The following is a 25,302-nucleotide window of genomic DNA, read 5'->3' as shown; positions in this document are numbered from 1 at the left end:
AAGGCTAGTGCATAAGAAGTTAAGTTTTGAAAACTAGTAATTTGAGAATATGATTTCCACAACTGTACTCTTCAGAGTTCAGCTTCATACCTAAGTCTTTTTCAACAGGGGTTCATGCAAACTGGCTGAGCTGAAAAAGAAAGGGAAGGATTCTTCTCTACTATCAGTAGTTGGTGAGTTGCTTTTGAAGAAATTCAAAGCATTTTGAGATTATCAAAGGTGTAGGCCAGAAAAAATAAACTATATAGGATCAGGCACAGTTCCATTCACAACAATGTCAGAGTTTGTTGCACAAACATCTTATCATTTTAAGATGGATCTGGAAATACTGAACACACACACACACACACACACACACACAGATATGTGGTGATGTGATGATTTTTTTTTGAGAGCCACATACTATGAGAGAGCTGCTATTATCCAAGTAATTCCAAGACAGTTTTGTATTCCTGCTGCAACTGTGAATGACACCTTAATATAATGTTTGTGAGGAAGAAATGAAAAAATTCTTGAGTAGAATTAGGGTTTCCACATGCCTAAAAACAGCCACAAAGAACAACAGCATTTTCAAATTATTATATTTTTTTAAATCTTTAATGTTCAGGTTATTACAGATGTTTATTTCCCCCCCCCCATAGCTCCCCTCCACCCCCATAGTTCCTACCCCATCCCAAGCCTTCCCCCACACCACTGTCCTTATCGATAGGTGTAAGATTTTTGTACAATCTCTTCCCTCACTCCTACCTCCTACCCCTCGAGAATTGTCAGTCTGCTTCCTTTCTATGCCCCTGATTCTACTATATTCACCAGTTCATTCTGTTCATCCTATTTTTATTAATTTGATTTTTAGATTCACTTGATAAACATGTATTTGTTGTCACTTTGTTCGTAATTTTTTATCTTTATCTTTTTCTTTTTCTTCTTTCTTTTCTTAAAGAATACTCCTTAGCATTTAATATAATACTGGTTTGGTGGTGATGAACTCCTTTAGCTTTTTCTTATCTGTGAAGCTCTTTATCTGACCTTCAATTCTAAATGATAGCTTTGTTGGGTAGAGTAATCCTGGTTGTAGGTTCTTGCTATTCACCATTTTAAATACTTCTTGCCATTCCCCTCTGGCCTTAATAGTTTCTGTTGTGAAATCAGCTGATAGTCATATGGGTACTCCCTTGTAAGTAACTGTTTTTCTCTTGCTGTATTTAATATTCTCTTTGTCTTTTGCCCTTGGCATTTTAATTATAATGTATCATGGTGTGGTCCTCTTTGGACTTCTCTTGTTTGGGGTTCTCTGAACTTCCTTGACTTGTAAGTCTATTTATTTCACCAGGTAAGGGAAGTTTTCTGTCATTATTTCTTCAAATAGGTTTTCAACATCTTGCTTTCTAATTCTGCCACCCCCATAATTCGGATGTTGGTATGCTTGAAGTTGTCCCAGAGGCTCCTTACACTATCTTCATATTTTTGGATTCTTTTTTCTTTTTGCTCTTTTGATTGGGTGTTTTTTGCTTCCTCATACTTCAAATCTTTGATTTCATTCTTGGGATCCTCTAGTCTACTCTTGAATCTTTGTATATTATTTTTTATTTCAGACTGTGCATATGCTTAATTTCTGACTGATCTTTTTTCCATTTTTTTGGCATTCTCACTAGGATCCTTGGAGGTCTCACTAAGTTCTTCAGAGGTCTCACTAAATTTCTCAGTGGTTTCTAGAAAATTTTTGAGTAACCTTATAACTATGGTTTTGAACTTTATATCCAGTAGTTTGCTTTCCTCATTTCTTTCATTTGTGACATGTTTCGTTGTATCTGCATTTTGGCTGCTTCCCTGTGTTGACAGAGTGGCCTTGCGTGGAAGGTGTCCTATAGGGCCCAGTGGCTCAGCCTCCCCAATCACCTGAGGTGGACACTCCTGATGCACCCCTTTGTGGGCTGTGTGCACAGTCTTATTGTAGTTAAGCCTTGATGATGTTGGTATCACTGGGAGGAATTGACCTCCAGGCCAGTTGACTGTGAGGATCAGCTGTGTCTACAATGGAAGGACTGCTGTGCAGGAGACACACTTATGGGGCAAGACTTGCTTAAGTAGAGCTTTGGTGCTCACTGAGTATGCCCCTTGAGTGTGTTGCTTATGGATGTGAAGAATTGTAATCTGGTATGGTCTCACACTGACTACTGGGTACACTGGCTCTTGGATCTCCAAGAATGTGCAAAGTCAGCTACTGCCTGAAGTCACCCAGCAGGAGCTACATAGAGATCTGCAGATTCCTCCTCTTTGTATGAGGTTTGAGAATGCCCAGATGAGGCCCATTTGTGAAGCAAGGCAGGCTGCTGCTTCTGGGCCTTGGGCCTGATTTTGGTAGCTTTGGGGCTCTTTGACCCAGCTATAGTTTGACAGGTTTTAGGCTGAGAAAGGACAGGCCATTCATATGCAAGAGCCACTGCTACACACAGATTAGGTGGGATTGTAAAAAGGGTAGGCCACGGTCTCAGGGAATAACCAGGATGGAGCAAACAGCAATGGCTGCCAATCATCCCTGCAAGGGAGAGGTCCCTGCATCTCTGAATCCAGCACCTCCAGGCAGAAACAATGATGGCTGTGAGCACCTCTGAGAGAACGCCACCCTCAGGTTCTGGCCGAATACCAGACAGTCCAGTTTCTCCCCATATGAGTCTGGGTCCCCAGAGTCTCACCCGGAACTGGAGTTCAGATCAATCAGGAGCTTGTATCTCCCTCCAGATTGAAAAAACAAACAAAACAACAATATACCAGGTTGCCAACCCTTTCATGTGTGCCTCTGCACCTCTGCACCTACTTCCAATCTCAATGTGCTTTTTCCATTTCTTCTAGTTATAGAACTTCCACTCAGCCAGCTTTCCCATGGTTCTGGATGACAGTTGTTTTGTTTTTTAGTTATAGTTTTGATGTGGCTGTGAGAGGCAGCAAGTACAGTTGTTTACCTATACCACCATCTGGTTCTCCTTCAAATTATTCTTAAGTTCCAATTTTAGGTGCTTTTTATCATCCATCAGCCTTCATGTATTAGTGAATGCCATGAATTATATTACATAAAAGGAGACGCATTCTATGAAAAATGAAAGACATACTGGACTGTTACCATTTAGAAACTGAGTTCTCACAAGGATCTTTTCCCTCCCTGCCATCATGAAAACTGTCCCTTACCTGCCTTAAAATTTAATCCTCTGGATAAGAAAAACACTTGAAATTAAAACTAAAACAAAAACAAAACAAAAACAGTTCTGCCCATGAACTGCTATCATTTCTTGTAGGAACTGGCATTCCAGGATTAATGCAGGGTATAAAAATGTTTCATGTTATTGATTTTTTGCTTCACTGAAAACTTTCTACTAAAATAAATTCAAGGAAAATATCAACAAAAATTCCTTCCTGAAGTTTGTTTTTTCCTAATACAACTTCCAGTCTTTTGAATGTGCAAAAATTACATTTTTATACCACAATATAGAGAATTTTATAGTCTACACATGTACTTAACTTTATAATGTGGCTTTTTCCCCATTTTTCTACAGCTGTTTTGTTTTTGTTTTTGTTTTTTTTTATTCTACTTCAGGGCCAAGGGAATTACTCTCCCCACCCTATCACATTTCTAATGTAAAAAATATTATCAATGTTATATTGGTGTGTATCTTTCCAGACTATTATTCTACAATCTGTGCTATGCAGAATTCAAACCCTCTACTGAACCATGTCCTTGTAAACTCCTGATCCTTGAGTGTGGGTGAAACTGTGAATGTGTAATATCATGATTAGATTATGCTAAATGGTGATTTTAAGGAGTAAGTCCTTAACTGACTTTGAGTTAATCAACATGAGATTGCTCTGGGCAGCCTGACCTAATCATGTATGGCCATGAAAGAGATGCTGAGCTCTTTATAAAAAGGAGGGAAGTCTCCTGCTGGCTTTGAAGAAATAAGTCAGCATGGTGTAAGAGGACTTTCTGGCTAGTATCTGAGGGTGGCCTTTCATAGCTGAGAGTAACCCCTACTGGAGAGCTAGGAGTAAAAAATAGGACCTCAGTCTGCAATGAACTGAATTCCACTAACAACCTGAATAGGCTTGGAAGACAACCTCAGCTGAGCCCAGCTGACAATGATGATTTCTTTTTCTTTCTTTTTTTTCTTTTTTTTCTATAAATTAGTTTTCTTTTATTTTTTAAAGTCAGGCACCATGTCTGAGTCTCAATAAACCTGGCTTACAGTTTACCCTGCTCTGGTAAGACCCCAACCCATCGAACATTGCTGGCCTACCCAACTCACATCCAATAACTTTCCCTATACTAATGGCCTTTTGTGCCTCATGCTTCAAACTTTCCTAAAACCATTCAAAGGTTCACAAACATCAATAATCAGCATCTGGCAATGATATGCCCTGTATTCTTGCTAAACAGCACCAAGCCCTGCATTAGCTTCAGCTGGCCTCAGTTTGCAGTTTAGTCTCTCCCAGGCACCTCCAAGACTACAGGTAGCAACCATCTACAGATTAGTTTGCATGTCTTACCAGGTGACCCAGGCAAGACACAGGCAGCACCTGACATTGACTTGCACCTTCCAAGAGGTCCCAGAACCAATACACTGGGTGGCCAGCTTCAGACCACACCAGACCAACACCCAACTACCTCTACAAATGACACACTCAAAGGGCAGACTCAGCAGGCACCAGAGCCCCAATAAAGCGAATTTACAGCCAGTCTTTACAACCAATCAACCTGAGGATCAATCCTCCCACTGACTTGCCAACAGCAATCAAGGCTTAATTACAATAGGGAAGCACACACAATCCATCTACACAATGGACACACCTGGAATGCTTGGCTCTGGTGATCAGGGCCTCATAGGACAGGTACTAAAACAAGGCCACTCCACCATAACTGGGAGATATAGTATTTCCACATAATTCATAGAAACAAACACAGAGAGGCACTAAAATGAAGAGACAAAAGAAATATGTCACAAATGAAATAGGAAAGAAAGAAAGAAAAAATCCAGAAAAAGGACAAAATAGAGACAAGCAATCTTTCAGATGCAGAGTCCAAATCACTGGATATAAAGATGCTCAATGATCTCAGTGAGAACCTAAAGATATAGGAAATATAAAAATAAAGACAGAAAATATAAGAAATCTGCAGTAATCAAAACAGCGTGGTTTTGGCAAAAGGACAGACATATAGACCAATGGAATAAAATAGAGATCCCAGAAATAAAGCAGTGCATATAAAGTCAAATGATTTTGACATGTATGCCAAGACCAGTAAGTGAAGAACAATCTTTTCAACAAATGGTACTAGGAAAACTAGATATTCACATGCCAAAGAATAAATTTGAACCCTTACCTAATACCATAAATAAAAAATTATCTTTAAATGGATCAAAGAACCACACATAAAAGCTAAAACCATCAAATTATTAGAATAAAACATAGGGTTAGTATTTCATGACATGGTAGCTGGCAATTTCTTGGATATGATACCAAAATACAAACAACATGAGAAAAAATGGACAAGCTGAACTCTATCAAAATTAAAAAGTTGTGTGCATCAAAGGCAAAAGGCAACACTTAGAATGAGAGGAGGTATTTGTAAACTTATATTTGGTAAGGGAATAATATCCAAAGTAAAGAAAAAACTCAACAACAAAATCCTGCAACAACTCAATTCAAAAATAACCAAAGTATGTATATAGATATTTCTCCAAAGAATATATACAAATGACCAATAAGTTTATAGAAAACTGTTCAACACTAATTATTGGGGAAATTGATATTAAAACCACAATGAGATAACACTTCTGTTGTAAAAATGTACCTGAAACTTGTTTTAATCGGGTATAATAAATATAGACATGAAATTGATTGTTTGAAGTTTATACTTCCAATTTCTAGAACTCCAAGTACGTTATGACATTCAGGACCACTGGGGAAAGCAGAGGTGAGTCTGAAGCAGGAGAAAAAGGGAGAGCAAGGTCCAGATTTTTTTATTGGAATTTTCCAAGGCAGGGTGGATATACTGTTTGGGATTGTAAAGTTTGAACGATTTCAGGAGGTTCTAGATTATAAGTGTGATCCCTAGTTTTCCAGATCCTGGACTTTGGGTAAGTTAGAGCAGGAAGATGATTATCTTGGTGTGTGAGAGTTTGAAAGAGGAGATGTTTGGGGATATGAGCTCTGAACTGATTGGTCTGTATGTCAAAAGTATTTTTATAAGGGAGTCACTTTCTATCTCTAGGAATTGGCTAGCCCTTTGAGGGGGAGTCTCTCCAGAATCAGATGGCAAATGCATCAAAAATACAGAAAATATTCTCAATACAACGTCCCACCCATTAAGATAGCTATTGTCTACAATACAGAAAACAAGTGTTGGTAAGAATGTGAGAAAACTGGTACCCTTGTGCACTGCTGGTAGAAATGTAAATGGCACTACTGCTATGGAAAGTAGTATGGCAGCTCCTTAATAAATTAAACAGAATTAACATGATTCAGCAATTCTAATTCTGGGCATATATTAAAAAAACCTGAAAGCAGGAACTCAAAAGGGTATTTGTACACCATGTTCACAGCAGCATTATTTTATTCACAATGGCCAAAAGATGGAAACAACCCAATGTCCATCAACAGATGAATGGATTAAAAATGTAGTATATACATACAAATATTATTCATCCTTAAAAATGAATACAATTCTCATACATGCTGCACCATGGTGAGTGAAATAAGCCAACCACAAAAGGATACTGTATGATTCCACTTATGTGCAGTATTTATAATAGTCAAATTCAGAGAGACCTAATGTAGAATGGTGCTTGCCAGGGCGTGGGAAGAGGGGAAAGTTGCTCTTTAATGAGTATACAGTTTCCCTATAGGATGATGAAATCTCTAAGATGTCATTTTGACCAAGGACCATAGTCTTAGAAGGAATTGGTGAGTTTTCTTACCATAAAAATTAACTTTGATATTGGTCAGATGCTTTAAACAAAATTTACTTAACTAGATTAATGAAAAAATGTTTTTATTTATTAAAGTATTTTAGTAGCTATTAGAATTAGTGGTTAGCTGGAAGGACAGATGAGATTGAGCTTCCAGAACAAAGCACAAACCATGCTGCAGAATGGGTGTCATCCTGTGCACCAAAAGGCTGCTAGTTTGATTCCTAGTCAGGGCACATGCTCTGGGTTGTGGGCTCAATCCCCAGTAGAAGACATGCAGGAGGCAGCAGATCCATGTTTTGCTTTCACATTGATGTTTCTCTCTTTCTTCCTCTCCAAAATCAATTTTAAAATGTTCTTTAAAAGATAAAATTCAATAAAAACATTTTTAAAAAATAAAGGGATATGAGAGATATAATTAAAGTCATAATCAGTTGATTTTAAGTAATTGAGATTATCATTGGATGACCTGAATAAGCTTTACTGAGTCAGAAAACCTAAAAAGCAGGAGCGAGGCCTGTTAGCATGAAGTTACATCCTGTTCATCATCATCTTCCTTTCCTGACTGCTTGTCCTACAGATTCTGAGCTTGCTCAGTCAATTCACATAATTGCTTATGTCATTTCCCTATAACAGATTTTTCTAGACAGCTAGAAAGCTATAGAAATAAGTACATACATAGAAACAGAATCCTGACTGCACCACCACTCTATGACAGGAATCTGACTTTGAAACCACTTCCTTCCTTCCAATCCAGAGGCTGTCTCTGAGCAAAAATAGAATCCTACTGAAAACAATTTCCTCCTGCTCCCCATTTCCAAACCAATGTCTCCCACAGGTATACGTAAGTCAAACACCCACATGTAGCTGCAAAAGAAGCAAGAATGCAGCTTGAATTTTTACTTTGAAAAGACAGAACTCAAGAAAATTTTCTCAAATACAGAAATACTATTCAAAAGATAGAAAGTCGCCATGGATACAATTACTGCTTCCAAATTTCTGGCTTCTCAATACTTCTCAAAGGAAGAATTCACTCTTTTTCATTATTAATCTTAAGTAATAATTGAGTAACAATTATTACTCAGACAGTAGCTTTGGTTACATAAACACATGTGATGAATACTAGTATATGTTAATCAATACATGTCTATGTATCAGTCAGGATAGTATAAGCTTATCTATAATAACAAAAGCATAATATGCAAATTAACCAAACAGCAGAACGACCATCCTGACAACCTTCTGGACAATCACACTATGACACTCACTGTTGCCAGGCCAGTCAAGGCTGGTGCAATGTGATTAGTCAGGGGGCCCCACCATCACCCCATAATTGCCCACAAAGGGTGGTCCAGGCCACCCTCTGTGCAGAGATCAATGAGGGGCTCAGCAATCTATCGCCTCACAGAGAGAGGCCCAGGTCAGCAGCCCAGTGGCGGGGCAATCAATTGCAGAGCCCCCACTGGATGGGCAGGACCTCCCTCTGCTGGGCAATTGATCATGGAGCCCCTGTGATTAATCGTCCCAAAGAAGGAGGCCCAGGCCAGCCAAGCAATCACACTCCTCACCTGTAACCTGCAAAGGGAGGCAATGGGTTGTGGGAGAGTGGGGGACAGTGCCACACAAATGGCAAACAGTGGCAGCAGGGGCGGGGGCAGGTCCAGCCACTGGGAGAAGGAAAGTCCCAATAGGCCCTGTTGCTGGCCAGGCCTAGGGAACCTACCCGAGGGGTCCCAGATTGCGAGAGGATGCAGGCCATGCTGAAGGACACCCCACCCCCCATGCACAAATTTCATGTACCAGGCCTCTAGTTCAGCCATACCAACCCCCACATCCCCAAATCTCAGGGGATTCAGATAGCAAATATTTTGTTGTTGTTGTTCACAGTACAGCCCTATGTTGTTAGGAAAGGAATTTTTTTTTTTTTTCATTGTAATCACTCGGGAAGCCAAGATAATGGATTTTTTCGTGTGAAAACATTTCCATAATTATCCAGACAGGAAAAGAAAACAAGGCATATTGTGCATTCTACCTTAACACTTCTGCAACAGGTGATGGAAGTTATTTCTGTTAACTTTTATCAATCAAATGTAGGATGTATTAAATTCTGGAGGCTTTGTTTAAGTATAATCCTACCATATTTTTGAAAGAATTAGAATATTGTGAACCTTCTTAACCATTCAGTTTCTAACACATGTAAAAGAATGTATATGTTTCAGGTATAAAGGTTGACTTGGTGGTGATTTTTTAATTATCAATTCTGAAGTTTCCATTTTTATAACAGCCAGGGAGTCTGGGCATGAAAGATATACTCAAGAAATGAAATATTAAGATATTCTTTAGAAATTATATTCTATGACAACTATACGGATATAACTATTCTTGAAATCTCCCAATTAAATGCATTTGTTTTTATTTCCCCAAAAGTGGAAAGAATACTACAATGATGTCGCTCCCATATGCCTATCATTCATACTCAGTAGTTATTAATATTTTACATTCCTGCTTCACTTTATTCTTTCTCTTTACTCCCTTTATTCCTCTCCCTTCACTTTAGTCTCTCTTTCTTGTCCTCTTTATTTTATTTTTAAGGTTGATAACTTTGATATGCAAGTTTAAAGACCATAGTACAGAGAAAAAAAAACTCAGACAAATATCACTTAGAGCAATAGGAACAAAAAAATCCAAGTAAGTTATAAGCAAAGTAAATTCTGCTTTTTCATGCACAGAGACTTATACACACATAAAAGTACCATTGGGGGGAGTTAATTTTATTCTAGGAATGCAAAGATCTTTTTCATTAAAAATATATTAATGAAATTTGATATAAAATGATTAAAAAAGAAAAATCATTTTCAACAGATGCAGAAAAATCATTTAGTAAAACAGATGCAGAAAAATCCATTCATTAAAAAATAAATACTTGCAAGTTAAGAATAGAAAGAAATTTGTAAAATCCTGATTGAGCAAATATATTCTTCTAGGTAATGATGAGAAAAATTTGCATCAAGATTAAGATACTCACTGAACATTCCTTTTAGTATTGCACAAGAGTTCCTAAAAGGAGTTAAGATAGAGGGATTTAAATATAAATACTATAAGTAAACAAAGTACTCATTGATAATAGATGCTATAACTGTTAATAATTATCAGCATAAGAAACTCAACACAAGTTAGAGGAGTTTCAGAATATTATTAGCTAAAAAAAACTCTTTATTAAAAGAATACATCTCTAGATACCAGGAATTAACAGTTGAGAATATATGTTTTTAAAAAGCTTTACAGTATATAAAGTATAAACCTTAGGCAATACAGATAAAATTATAATGCAATATTTAAAAACACAAAAGACTTCAGTAATTGAGATATAAACCAAGTTCATGGATGAAAAACTTCAATATTGTAAAATGTCAGCTCTCCTAAAATTAATCTATAAATTCGATGCAATCCAATCAAAATACCAATAGGCTTTTAAAGAACTTGAAAACTATTTTGAAATTCATAAGAAAGAATAAAGGACCAAAACTACTAAATATAATTGAAGAATATAATAGGGAGTCTCAGCCTACAAAATAAGTATTCAAATAAAAGTATTATAATTAACATATTATAGTACTGGTGTAGGAATAGATAAAGGAACCAAACAGAGCTCAGAAACAGAATCATAGACAGGTCAACTTGATATAATGGAGGTTAGGCTAGGAAGAAAGGATGGATCAGACAGAAATGATACAGGGGTAATTATTATCCATTGTGCATTCCTAACATAAAGTACATGGAAAAATAATTAAATGTCTCGGTGTTGAAGACAGAAAATAATCTTGGTATATAGGAAGCATTTATTTTTATAATGCACAAACAACAGAGAAAAAAATGAGGAGTCTAACCTCACATTGTATTTTAGAACTTCTCTGCATTAAAAGACATCACTTAAAAAGTGCAATGACACCTATGGATTGGGAGAAAATATAGCAAAGTAGTTGTGTTCTCTGTATGTATGGGTTAGTTTTTTACTGCTGCCATCACAAATTACCACAAACTTGGCAGCATACAGAATATGTTATTTTACAGTTCGGTGGTCAGATATATGAAACAGTCTCACCAAGCTAAAAATCAAGTTGTTGGCAGGGCTGTATACCTTTTCAGAGGCTCTAGTGATCTGTTTCTTTGCTCATTAAGATTATGGACAGAATTCAGTTCCTTGTATTTGTAGGATGGAGGTCATCATTTCCTTGCTGTCTGTCGGCTCTTCCCGGCTTTAAGATGCTATCCATGTTCCTTCCTCCATCTTTCAAGCCAATGATGGGTTGAGTGCCTCTCATGCTTTACATTTTTTCTTCTACCTCATCTATCTGACCTACCTCTGCCCTGCCTCTCTCTCCTGCTTTTAAGGACTATTTGCTCCCACATAAATAACCCAGGATAATATCCCCATTTTAAGGTTCTTAACAATCACATCAGCAGTCTTTTTCCCCCCCCAACGCAGGTAACATATTCACAGGTTCTGGGCAATAGAGAAATCTTTGGAGTCATTACCAGTGGGTCTATTTCTCCCTTTCTTTCTGTCTCAACACCTTTATCTTACACCCACAGCTTACAAATCAAGAGGAATACAAATTAACTAATAAACATGGCTGAAAGATGAGCAAGAACTTTAAAGAAGTACAAGTTGACAGTAAATACAAAAAAGATTCTTTATATCATTAGTAAATGACAGAAATAAGCATTAAAATGTATATTATTTTACCTTACAATACCTAGTGTTTGTCAAGAAGTAAAACAGAAAGTTATGTTCTATTGTTGGGACATTATATGTGGAAACCACTAAGGAGAGCAACTTAGCAATACTAGACACATTTAAGATCCTTATCCTTTAATGTAGCAACTTCACTTCTATGTGAGTGTCTATGAGCAACTCTCATGCACAGACAAAAACAAACACATGTAAAAACAATTGCAATAGCAGAGTAAGAGAAGTATATACCCACCAAGAAGAGAATGGATAAATGTTCTGTTCACATAATGGAACATTACACGGTAGTGAGAATATAAGAACTAGAAATATATTCATCAACATAGAAGAATCCATTAGGTAGAAAATAAAGCTACAGAAGATAATTCAGAACACCAAAAATTCTATAAGTTTCCAAGCATACAGCCTAGATACTGTTTAGTGATACCACTAGTGTAGTAAAATCAAAGAATTAGAATTTTATAATATATGATTTTATACTTACATGCATAAAATTATCAATGTGTAAAAATTTATAAAGAAATGGTAGTATACAGAAGAACTCAGTTTCAGTTATATATATTTTAAATAAGTGATGAGTACTTATTTTTATATACTCTGTGTGTTTGAAGAATTTTATAGTTTTACAAGAAAAATATCACTGGGAGAAATATGGAGAAAAATTCAGAAGGAGCAGGTATAGGTGCTGTAGAACTAACACAACCACTGCAATGGCCCAGATGAAAGATGCCGAGAACCAAAAACCACCTGGTGGGGAAGAACAGAAGTGGGTTACAAAGATATTTTGGAGAATATGCATAACCAATTTAACAGAGGTTTTAGTATTATTCAGTAAGAAATATATGTTTGGTTGTCGTCTCTGGTTCCTGAAACAACACTCCTACAACCCTTATAATTAATTTCCTGAGTGACAGAGATGAAACAACATCTTTTGTTATTCATAACAAGACAAGTGTAACCATTCTTGAGTTTGCCTTACAAGTATTTCCGGGGTGAGAGTCTAGGTTCAACTTAATTTCCCGGTGTTGGTGACTTTTTCTGACCAATATGCTTACTCATTGACATAAAAGAGAAGCCAAACAACTCCTGAAGCAGCCAGTAACCATGGAGTAGGGGGCATTGATGTTTATCTACCTCAGCCCCTTCCTGCCAACCCTCCCCACTTCAGTAAACCTCAGGGCTTATATTTCACAAACTCTTGAAGGTTCAGATGGAACTCTAGCTGCTCAGTGTGCTAAATCGCTTGATGAGAGAGCCTCCACCCTGTACTGATTTCCTCCCTGGCCTCTCTTCCCTACACACTTGGTATCTCCTGTATCTCCCATTTAAACAATTTTCACTCAAGCTTTTAAGTCCTTCTCCTACAGAAACTCAAATGAAGAAAGAAAAACATCCAAACAAATGATGGTGGGTAGTGGGATGAGATGGTGGGTAGGGAGAGAAGGTAGAGAATTCCAGCAGCACTCTTGCCCAGCTATTGTCTAGCTAAGCCAATAGAGAAAGACGAAGATGCCCACCTAGCTCGCACTGGGTGGGCAGCAAGCTCCTGTCTCGTCATCAGCATTGCAGCCCAACACTGACAGTCTTCTGAAGGGTTTTCCTGTTTGTGCTGTTCAGGGACCACACAACCAGTGGCTTGTAAGATTTACTTAATAAAACAGAATGACACTAATGTATTAGTGTCACTCTGATTAAATGACTTACTACCGTTGAGGAATGAATTTCTCTTTGTGGAAACGCTGTTAGTTGACAGCTGAAGAAAAAAAAAATGGTGGTGATAAAGTTAATTAACTTTACCAGGTTTCCCTGGATTTTACAATGCCTGTCTTCTTTAAAGGCCGCCGTCAGCTATCTTGGCACAGAGAATTAAAGACTCTGCAACAGGAACCCCACCTTCCTGTTTCACAGCAAAGCCTGGCGTGAACATATGGCGCTGGAAGAGCAATGTTCCCCCAGTTCAAACGGCTCTCAGGGGAAATGTCATCACTGGCTATCTTTCAGGTCACTGGAGCTTCTAGAACAGTGTTTTTCATAATAAATATGATGGCTAGATAGCTTGTATCAGAATGCCCAGTGGCGTTTCTGAAAATATGTAATATTGGGATCAACCCCAGATTTACTGAATCTGAATCAAGAAGCCTGCGGCCCAGGACTCTGCATGTGTAGCCAATTTCTGCCGGAATTCTTCTCAGAACTCTTTATACTTCCTGCAAGGCTACCAATTCGAGTTTTATGTGGGCGAGCAGGCATTTTTCATAAGTAAGCAAATTCATGTACTTAAGGCATTTCTATATCAATACTGAATTTAACTAACGGGAGCTCGCATGGTTGCACTAGAGCAGGGGTTATCCATCTGCATTCAGAATATGCTGTGAGGGCCCACCATATTTGATTCAAATTCTGTTTTCAAATATTTTAAAGCTCTAACTTTAATAACCTATATACACATATGTGCTAGAATCTAAATGTTTGTATTAGAATTCAAATTTTTAACACTTTGGAGACCACCTCCTTAAGCCATGTTGCCAATTCAACTAGATTTTATGTGGACTTCTAGTAGTTTCCTACTGTCGATCTGCATATATTCAACTAGTAAGGGGTCACGGATGAGAAGGTTTAAATTGTGCCCTAAAAGAGTTTTCAGGAGTCAGCATGTCCATGCATATGAAATGTCCCTCAGTTCCAAACAGCAGCCCGTGTGCACTGCGTCCCCGCATGTGCTGTGGCCCAGCATGGAGTTCTCTGCTCCCAGCACAGGAAACCATGCCCTTGGTGAACACAGACCACAGTTTGCAGGATGGTGTCACAATGTTAGTCTTTATGAACTTTAAATGTCTTGGTCTAGCATTTATATATAGAAATGTTATAATATTTCAAGCGACAGTGATAAAATTACTCTTAAAACTGGAAATGGATCACAACTTTAAAAAACTAAAAAAACAAACAGTCTGACCAGTGTGATTCAGTGGTTGAGCACCATCCCCTGAACCAAGAGGATCTCAGTTTGATTCCTGGTCAGGGCACATGACTGAGTTGTGGGTTTGATCCCCCAATACGGGGCGTGCAGGAGGCAGCTTATATATGTTTATTTCTCATCGATGTTTCCATCTCTCCCTCTCCCTCTTTCTCTTAAAAAAAAAAATCAATAAAAACATTTAAAACAAAACAAAACAAAGATGTGTTGATACGACAGAGAGGTTTTCCCAGCCCATACATACATGACACCCTATCCCATTTGACTAACGATGGGTTTTCCAGCCCCAGGGAATCACATCTGTGACAGGATGAGATGAGTGTCTTATAGCAGAAATTCTACTGAGCCTCCAAGAGACCACAGAGCACAAGGTTAGTTATTAAGCATTGGGCTTCACTTTTGTTAGGCAATAACAGGTGCCCAAGTGTTCACTGAGCTTTCTGTGGTGGACGTTTTCCACCATCTTTGATAGCCCTTCCCACATTACAATGTCACATTGACAGCAGTGTAGGTATAAAAATAAGCACTCCAGCAGAAACCGGTTTGGCTCAGTGGATAGAGCGTTGGCCTGCGGACTGAGAGGTCCCAGGTTTGATTCCGGTCAAGGGCATGTACCTTGGTTGGGGAGTGTGCAAGAGGCAGCTGATCAATGATTCCCTCTCTCTTCCTCTCTAAAAAAAAAAATAAATAAAAATAAATAAATAAGCACTCCAGCTTCTCTCAGAAAAACAAACAAACAAACAAAAAAACCACACAACAATGCACCATTTTATATAAGTATGCAAAGTTTCAACATGAAGATTAAAATGTACTAAAGTACATCATAAATAAATTTTAATTCTTCAAAAAATTAAAAACTCTCGCATTCAAAGCAAGTACTGCAATGTGAGTGAGGGGAAGGACGAGATGCGCAGGCGACAAGGACAAACAGCAACAACGCTGTCAGAACTGTCAGAATCTCAGCCTGACGCTGACAGGGAACATCTGACTACCTTTGTCCAACATATTCTATCGATGAGTTTATCATTTTAAATTTAATTCAACCGAACACAAAGAGCACTGATCTATGGCCACCCTGGCTTTATTTTTTTTCAGCAGTGGGTATTTTGCAGACAAACATCAGGAAGATTGATGTTGGGAAAAACTGGATATACAAGCGGGGGAACATACTGTTAAATGTTTCTGTCTATTTTCAACTTGCCCTCATATCATTCAGCACATGGGTGTCAGGCTACCAGAGCTGATGGTGCCAGGCGATGATGACACAGAGGTGGAGGCTCTCATCAAAACCCAGCTGAAATGCGTTCCAGCGAGGTGAGCACTCACGTGAGATGCCAGTAACTGTCACAAGTGGTACATGATAGTAACAATGCTGTCATTTTTATAACAGGGTGACTTTCCAATTAGATTTTTGCGCTTCCTCTGAAATAACATGAATGACAATATACACATTTTATCATTACCTGCAGGCATTTACAAGCATCCCTAGAGTAAGAGGTTACTGAGATTATTTCTGTTGCAATTATATCCTGTATCTCTTCATCCATAAAGTACTAGTATGACTAGAGGATGAAAAGGCACTGCCTTGTGCATGCACACAGGTGCTCTGTCTCTTGAAGTACGTTTATCTGGATGTCCTATTGCATTGATTTTCAACTGGTGTGTGCACGATTTTTAAAAACATGCAATATCTGACTATTTATTCAGGGGTACTGACCTCTTTTTCCTTACATTGTCAAAAAAAAAAAAGGCAACCACCAATAAAACAGCCACATGGTGTAAATTAATCAAAATTATATTATCTTGCCTGGCTAAAGTTGCTCAGTGGTTACCTATGGTGATCACAACTCAATTCCCAGTCAGTGCACATGCCCGGGTTGCGGGCTCCATCCCCAGTAGGGGGCATGCAGGAGGCAGTCAATCAGTGATTCTATCTCATCACTGATGTTTCTGTCTTTTCCTTTCCCTTCCTCTCTGAAATAATATATATAAAAAAATATATACCTATCTTTTTGTCAGATTGGCAAAAATGTATTTTTTATATGCCGCAGATTTTGTAGTTATTAGTTTCTGTGCGACATAAGATGAAAAATGTTGAAAATCAGTGACCTACTGTGCATTAACGTGAAGGCAACTGAGGCAGAGCCCATGTGGCCAAGATTTAGTGGACCTGGGAGAGAAGAGGGGAAATGCCAGAGGAGAGGGCAAGTAATAAATAACCTTGTAGCAAGGAGGAGGGGACTGAATCCCAGGGTGCATTGAAGCCTGGTTCCAACTGCCTCATTTATTCTTCCTTAACCTGGAGCTGGCCACCAGCAGCCGCAAAGTAGAAGGGCACTTCAGTGGGAGGAAAGGGAAAGCAGTTCTTTGATGTCCCCTGTGCTTAGCCACACGTTCAGAGAGATTAATTAGAAGGGGTCAATAATTCCCAAAGAATAAAGAGATTCCATTAGCTGACAACCTCAAAGGAAGTATGGCTGCCCAACCTCACACACCTTGATGGCTTTTTCCTTTCCCTGAGCTGAATGGACTCCATGTGGCCTTGCAGAAAATCATCGAATACAGGACATTTTACAGAATGTCAAAAAATAAAATAAAATTTGACTTTCCTAAAATGTTTAGTACATCGCTGAAGAGATCAACAGAATTTTTTTTTTTTCAGAATGAGATTGCTGAGTATCTCATGTTACCAACTATACTTTTGAAAAGCACGTCTGTTGCTCCACATTGAATGCTTATTAAAATTAGATATTTAACCGATAGCTAGATGTTAAAAATAATTTTATTTTGAAACAAAAGGTTATTTTATTCCCTTTTCATGTTGAAAGCGTGTTGATATTTCAAGTTAAATTATTACAAACTTATTACCATTGGCCACAGCTTATTTGTTTGGATCAGGATTTTTTTTTTTTAACTCTATTTTAGAAAATGAGAAAAATTCTATGATAATGTTGGGATAAGACTCCAATAAGCCCTAGTAAGCCCTGATTTTGAATCTGTGTCCATGCAACATCTTTAATACTCTCTTGGTTGAATTTATAATAAGTGTATCTAATGAACTAGAAACTATAAATACATTTATAAAAAAGCAACAACACTACTTTCATGTGTCTATTGGAGCATACAGGAATTTGTTAAGTTCTCACTTTAAAGAGTCTTTGCAAACCACAATGCTAAGGCAGGAGGCATTTGCTTGGGAGGTGAGATGGGAAGCATGGAGCAAGGGTTCAAATAAAGCCTGGCCAGTGCTGTGGGGCGATGTGGAGCCGGGTGGGTGTGATGTGGAAGAGGGGGAGAAAGGAAGCAAAAGAGGTCTGAGGAGAGCTGTAAAGGAAAAGCACAGACAAAAGACTTTCCTGCCAACCTCTCTCCAGCTAGAACCTTTGGTCAGGAAAGGGACTGTTATTACATTAACATTTCAGAACAAGTACCAAATTGGTATTGTCACTATAAGGGTTTTGTTTTGTTTTGTTTTGTTTTTTCCTTCAGGGATCATAGATGACTAGAGACTTTTTTTATGGCTACAATATCAGACATGAAAACTGCATCCTAGACCACAGAGTGGAGAAAAGCTGACTCCTACGAAGCAAATAGATAAGCTTTCCAAATGGGATGGGAAATAAAAATGACTAATAATGTTCATGCATTAAACATAGCTTCAAAGAAACTTCAGTTTCTTAGTAAAGTTTTTTGAAAGAGAAAAACTGAAGATTCAAAGTTAAAGTTCCCCTTAAGGAAAAGAATCAAATTAGAGTGAGAAAAATGTACGAAAATCATAAGTAGGAAAAAAAATACTAGTTGTAATCTCATGGGCAACCCGGCAGAGGTGGAAAATTGTATGTTAATAATTCAGGGGAGGCCCAAACATACTGGGCTTTGAACACACCTTGTGGTATTTTCAGGAAAACAGAGCAGTTTATTATCTAGGTCAGATTTGAAGAGGTGGCTTTGGGGGCAAAGGCTTTGCTGCACATTACTAACTCATGGGGCATTTTAGCTCTGACATAAATGGTTGTCATGACTCCAGTGCTAAGAAGAGTATTTTCAGACTAGAGGCCCAGTGCACTACAATTAGGCATTGGAGGGGTGGGTCTCTCAGCCTGGCCTGCACCCTCTTACAGTCCAGGAACCCTCAGGGTATGTCCACCTGCAGGTTTAGGCTCAGGGGATTGGGCCTAAGTCGGCAGTCAGACATCCCTCTCACAGTCCGGGGCTCTCACAGTCCGGGGCTCTCACAGTCTGGGATCCTTCGCTCCTTACCACCCACCCATAGTGGAGGCAGGAGAGGCTCCCCGCCACTGTGCTGTGCTAACCAGCTGCAAGTCCAACTTGTGGCTAAGCAGTGCTCCCCTGTGGGGGCAGCTCCTACATTGAGTGTATGTATGTTCCCTGGTGGTCAGTGTGAGTCATAGTGACCGGTCATTCCACCATTTGGTCGATTTGCATATTAGGGTTTCATTATATAGGATTATTCAATAGCAAAATAATATACCATGATTAAATACAATCAGTTGCAAGCCAGAATTATTAAGCAAAATTGCTATCTCTGACCTGGAGTATAGGATGGTACATTACTGAACTCTGCTTCGCAGTGAGCAGTAACATACACCAGAGGATTCACAGGTTAGCGTGTCTTTCCTTGGCTTCTGAGTAGAAAATACTTTTAGCCATGCAAGCAGCCTAGATCAGACCCAAAATGATCTGCCTCCAAAAATGATTGTTGGGATGTATCAACATTCTAATTTAGATTATAATTTAAAATTCCGATTGCTTATGAGGCCTGCTTGAGGTCCTCACAACATAGTGACCGGCTTCCCTCAGAATGAAGGATGAAAGGGAGTGAGGAGAAGCCACAATGTATTTTATGACTTATCCTTGGAAGGCACATGCTGCTATTTCTGCAGTATCTCTCTGATTACACTAGGCATCTCTAATTACATGAGGGGGTGGGGGAGAAGAATACCACAGGAAAATAAACCATAGAATGTGGAGATCACTGGGGGTCATTTTATAGGCTGGCTATCACAATCCACCAAAAGCAATTTTTGAGGACCCTACTCCTCTCCTATTCCTCTTTATACAATAAATAAAATAAAATAAAATAAAATAAAATAAAATAAAATAAAATAAAATAAAATAAAATAAAATAATTAACTCCCCAACATCCTAAAACTTAAAAGTGCCTACCAGATCGAGCCCACTAGCCACTGCTGGTAGAAGAACAAAGAGATTATGAAGGATAGGACTACTAAGGAATAACAACACTTGAGTCTCCCAAGACCAAAGGAATGCCCAAGAGAATCTGTCAGAAAATCTGTGAGTACCTAGGTTGACCACAAGAAATGAAGCAATTTATGAGACAGATCTGAGGAGTGCCTGGTCTCAGAGAAAATTTAGTAAATAATATAGACAAGTATTTAAAACAAAACATGGAGACAAAAGAGGAAAATTGGGGGGGGGGGAATTAAAACCACTGTTTAAGAGTGCTTTCCACATATACTTAGGCAATCTCAATCCACTTCACTCTTGCCTTCCATTAAAGAGGCTTGGTTCTTTGTAACATGCCAAAGAGAGTAAGGCACCTGGCTTATAAGCAGTGCTATACTGGTAAATACTTAACACCTGATCTCCAGGGAGGAGAGGAGGGATCTGACTTGTAGAATTTGCCCATTTTCTTAGTGAAAAAATTCCCATCATGGCCAATTTCAAGCTACAACATGATGTTACATGCAGAAATAAACCTGACCAGCACACCACCTATAACGCATGCTGAATACATAGTATTTTTTCCCTTCTAGCTTTTGTTCATCTGACCATGGCTAATGTCTTAGGTAGATTATCAGTACATTTTTTTCTTAAAGAGCTAGATTGTAATATTTTGGGTTTTGTGAACTATGCAATCTCCATTGCAACTATTTAAGCCTGCTGTTGTGATGCAAAAGCAGCCATAGGCAATATGTACATTGTCAGGCATAGCTATTTTTTAATAAAACTTTATTTGCACAAACTGTAGGCCACAGTTTTCTGACTTACAATTAGAAGTGAGCAGATGCCCCGGAACCAGAGCCTAAGACAAGGATACGGATGGTGTGTTATTTTGAAGGAGGACTCTTTAGAAGAGGTTGGGGAGTAAGACAGGGAAGGGCAAGGAGATGAGCAAGGATGTGGTACAAGAATGTTCTAACCTTGGCCTGATCTCACAAAGGAGTTCTGGAGCACAAAGCTTACTACAGAGTTGTCGCTCCCTGAAGTAGAGAGGCTGGTTTTTGCCTCCCCATGTCAACTGTCTGGTGGCCAAGCTCTGGAGTGGTGTGTGGCATTGCCTCTGAGGTGTCTCTGTGTCTGAACAGGTGGTTTTGGCAAGGATAACTGTTTGGGGAAGTGTGCAGTTATGGGCTATTAGCTGCCGACTGATAACTGCACCAGCTGGTAAAAGGAATCTAGCCTGGTACCAGCAGTGTCTACGATAGCACAGGTTCTCAAATTTTAACATGAGTGAGAATTCCCTGAAGGGCTTGGAAAAACATCAATTGCTAGGCTTTACCTCCAGAGTTTGTGTTTTTTGTTGTTGTTGTTTCTTAATCCTTACTGGAATATATGGTTTTTGTTGATATTTTTATAGAGAGGGGGAGAGGGAAAGAGAGAGATACAAAGAGAGATAGAGAGACAGAGAGCGAGAGAGCGGAAAATATCCATGTAAGAGAGAAAAATCAATCAGTTGCCTTCTGTACACATCCTGAGATCGAACCCGCAACTTATCAGTGTACCTGACAACGCTCCAACTAACTGAGCCACGGCAGCTAGGAAGAGTTTGTATTTTGATAAGTCTGGTTTGAGACCCAAGAATTTACATTTCTAAGTCCCCAGGTGATGCTAATGCTGCTAGTCCAGGGTACCACACTTTGAGAACTACTATATTGCAATGTTGATTCCCTTGCAGAAAGCTTGCTGATGCAACAAAGTGTTATTATGACTTTGTATTCTGATCTGAAGAATGGGAGGGTAATTATGGGGAAAGCAAGGGATTTTTTAAATGGTTTTCATTCTCTTTAGCTCCTATTTTCCCATATATGGCATACATTTGTAACATACTGCATGGATTTAGTGAAAATCCTATATAATAAAAGGCTAATAAGCAAATCGACGGCACAGCAGAATGACTGGTTGCTATGACGTACACTGACCACCATGGAGCAGATGTGTGATGCAGGAGCTGCCCCCTTGTGGTCAGTGTGTTCCCACAGGGGGAGTGCTACTCAACCAGAAGCCCTAAGCTGGACTCATGGCTGGCGAGTGCAGTGGTGATGGCGAGAGCTCTAAGGATGTCCTACTGATGGCTACCAGACTGTGAGAGAGCTCAGGCCAGGCTGAGGGACTCGGCTCTCCTGAGTGCACAAATTTTGTGCACCAGGCCTCTAGTTCACAAATATTTAAAGTTAAGAATTTAATTCTTTTGAGTTTATCATCTTACATCTGACTGCTGATACCTCCTATATTCCATGAATTCCATAACACCTTTAAGGAAATAAATTATGAAGTATAACTTTTAAAATGAACATGATCTGTATCATCCAAGTTGGATGATGCAAAGATAGCAGCAAACTAACAGCTTATCCACAGGACTTGCTGGGACAGCTGCATGAGGTTTTCCCCTCCAACAAGCACTGACAGTGAAAACTAGGAAGACAGCTGTTCCTGCCACAGCTTGCTGCAGGTGGGAAGGGAGCTGTTTGTGAAAGCAAGCAAACCCAGTGGCAGAACTGCAAAACCATGAGATGTAAACTAGGTCTGTGCTTCTAATTGGGTCTTTTAGTCCCATCACCTTGAATTAGCTTTCCTACAGTTAATGCACCCCTAGCAGCCTCCAAAATCATTAGCTCCTCTTTAAGAGAAAAAAAAGAGGACAGTGTTCCTGACATTCCCTACATATAAATATGTTGTGTTCTAACTTTGCATTTGTATTTCTCCCTTTTCATTGTATAGAAAGTTCATGGCTTGATTTCTATAAAAACAGAAGTTTAGCCAGGCCAGTATGGTTCAGTGTTGAGCTTCTGCCTAGGAATCAGGAAGTCACTGGTTTGATTCCAAGTCAGGGCACATACCTGGGTTGTGAGCTAGATTCCCCAGTAGGGGGCATGCAGGAGATAGCCAATCAATGATGTTTCTCTTTCATCATTGTTTCTATCTCTCTATTCCTCTCCCTTTTCCTCTCTAAAAATCAATAAAAAGCATTTTTAAATGGAAATTTAAAACCTAAGAACTGTAAGGATTATAGAAAAAGCTAGGACATTTGTGATACTTTAACATACCAGAAAGACGTCAGTTTGAAATATGAACAAATAATTTGTTTTTAATAAACAGCAATATTTGAAAACAATTGTTAATGGCTTGGAGTGGACTTGAGTTACTTTCATAATAATGTCATACACTTGTATTATAAAAATTTCTGAGCAAAGGACAAAATTTTGATATTAAAGCTAATATTTCTGGAATTGTGCATCTCCCTGTCTATGCCTATAAGGTTATCTCACTTGGAAATATCAATGGCATATGCTCAAGAACTTTGGTACAACTATCATAATCCAATAAAAATACCTTGTGATCCAGAAAGCTAAATTACATATAGAATGTTAATATTTCTAGTAGTCATATTAGAAGTAAAAAGAAACAGGTGAAATTAATTTTAGTTATATATTTTATTTCATCCAGTATACCAAAAATATTATTTCAACACACAACTAAGATAAAAGACACTAGTCATTTGAAATTATTTTTTTTCCATACTATATCTTTGCTACACTGAGCAAAATCTCAATCTGGCCATATTTCAAGTGCTTAGTAGCCACATGATGCTAGAGGCTACCAGAATTAACTAATCTCTTTATTTCATGACAAAGAAAACAATTCCAAGACCCAAAGTGAATTGCCCAAGGTTGTAAAAATTACAGAAGGGAATTTAATCTATGCCCACTCTTTCCCACACCAACAAACCTCAACACCTCACTTATTCAAAAGTTGTTATTTTAAGTATGTCCCTCTTAGAAGAAAAAGTTGAACAAGAACAGACAAACAGGGGCAAAAGAGTGTGATGGTTAAAGAACATGCTCAGGGCCAGGGTGCTGAGATTCTCACCCTGGTTCTCCCATGCAGTGTAGTCTCAGGCAGGTGACTTAGATTCTCAATGCCTTAATTTTCTTATCTGTAAAGTTATATTTTCTTACAAATAACATGCTTCCCAGGATGGTTTAAGGATTAAATGTGTTAATATATACATATGTATACGTGTACATATAGATAACCATACAAGACTCAGAAAAGTAACTGGAACATAGAAAGTACCATGTAAGTAGGAGCTATGTATTACTAAAATTTTTCAAAATCTAAGGCATGATTTAGGTAAATGTAAATGAATGCCAAACCTTTTACTTGACAATTCTGCACTATATTAAAAGGAAAGGGTCTACTGTGTCATCACAATATACTTAATAAATTTAGAGAATTTTTAATTAAAAAAAGTTTTGGGGAAAATTTGAGTTCCTGATTGACTTTTGTTTAGCCCCAAACTGAATATAAACCAAACCATGTCTCCAATAATTGAGAAAATTATGGTTTTACTATACTGTTTTTGTCATTTTTTTCCTTATGTCAAAAGGAATGTAGATGTAGTTGGCTATCTTTTGCATTAGAAAGGTATGCATGATTATCTGAAATCGAACTAAATGCACACAAATTATGAGGGTCCAAATTCAACATGAATCAAAACAATCTATTCACTGCCAAGTTGATACAAAACACACACACACACACACACACACACACACACATACACACACACACACACACACAGCTTAAAGCTCTCCTAAAGTATGGTTCTCAGCTAAAAATAGGAGGGTTTATTTCTTTTACAAATTTAAGCACATAAAGGTCAAAATCATTTTCTTTATTGCAAAAACACAGAAAATTGTTCTGCAAAACATGTTCTAAAAATAATAGTATCTGATTACCAAAGAAGGTCACTTTATCTCTTTGTGAGAGGTTTTAGTAGCTGTTGTTTGGAGAATTTATAAGGTGAATTTGTTGTGGGTAGGGTATGAAATGGGGTCATAGCCCCACAGTTAAAAAAACAAAAACAAAAAAACTTTCCTAAATGAACTGAGCTATAGGAATACGTAATTTCATGTCAACTGGTAACATTTGTTCCTGGAATCCAGGAAGTTTTATGTGCTGGCAGTTAGATTATTTCTCAGGGACTCTATTGTTTTAGATTTATATATAGTGCCTATTCCCTAAACAGGTTAAAGTCATTTTACATATTAGTAATGCTATCCTTTGAACTCAAATGTAGCCCTTAGGCTGATGGTTCTGTCAAGAATGGAGGTATTTGGGGTGATTTATGGGGGCCCAAAAGTCTTTTGCCACAACACATAACTGTCAAACTACGCTGTTGGGTTATGATTGGGTGTCCATGTCTGATTCCCATTTCTCATTGGGACTATTTCTTTGTCTTAAGTGGACCATAGTTTCCCATACAAACATAATAATAAAGTGAACTATGACTAGACACTGCATGCCAGATTTTTTTCCTTATCTGCTATGAAACACATTTTATTATAATGCTA

The sequence above is a fragment of the Pipistrellus hanaki genome (assembly GCF_964339955.1).
Source record: "Pipistrellus hanaki genome assembly, chromosome: 6".
NCBI classification, from domain to species: domain Eukaryota; kingdom Metazoa; phylum Chordata; class Mammalia; order Chiroptera; family Vespertilionidae; genus Pipistrellus; species Pipistrellus hanaki.
This window is presented reverse-complemented; position numbering follows the sequence as displayed.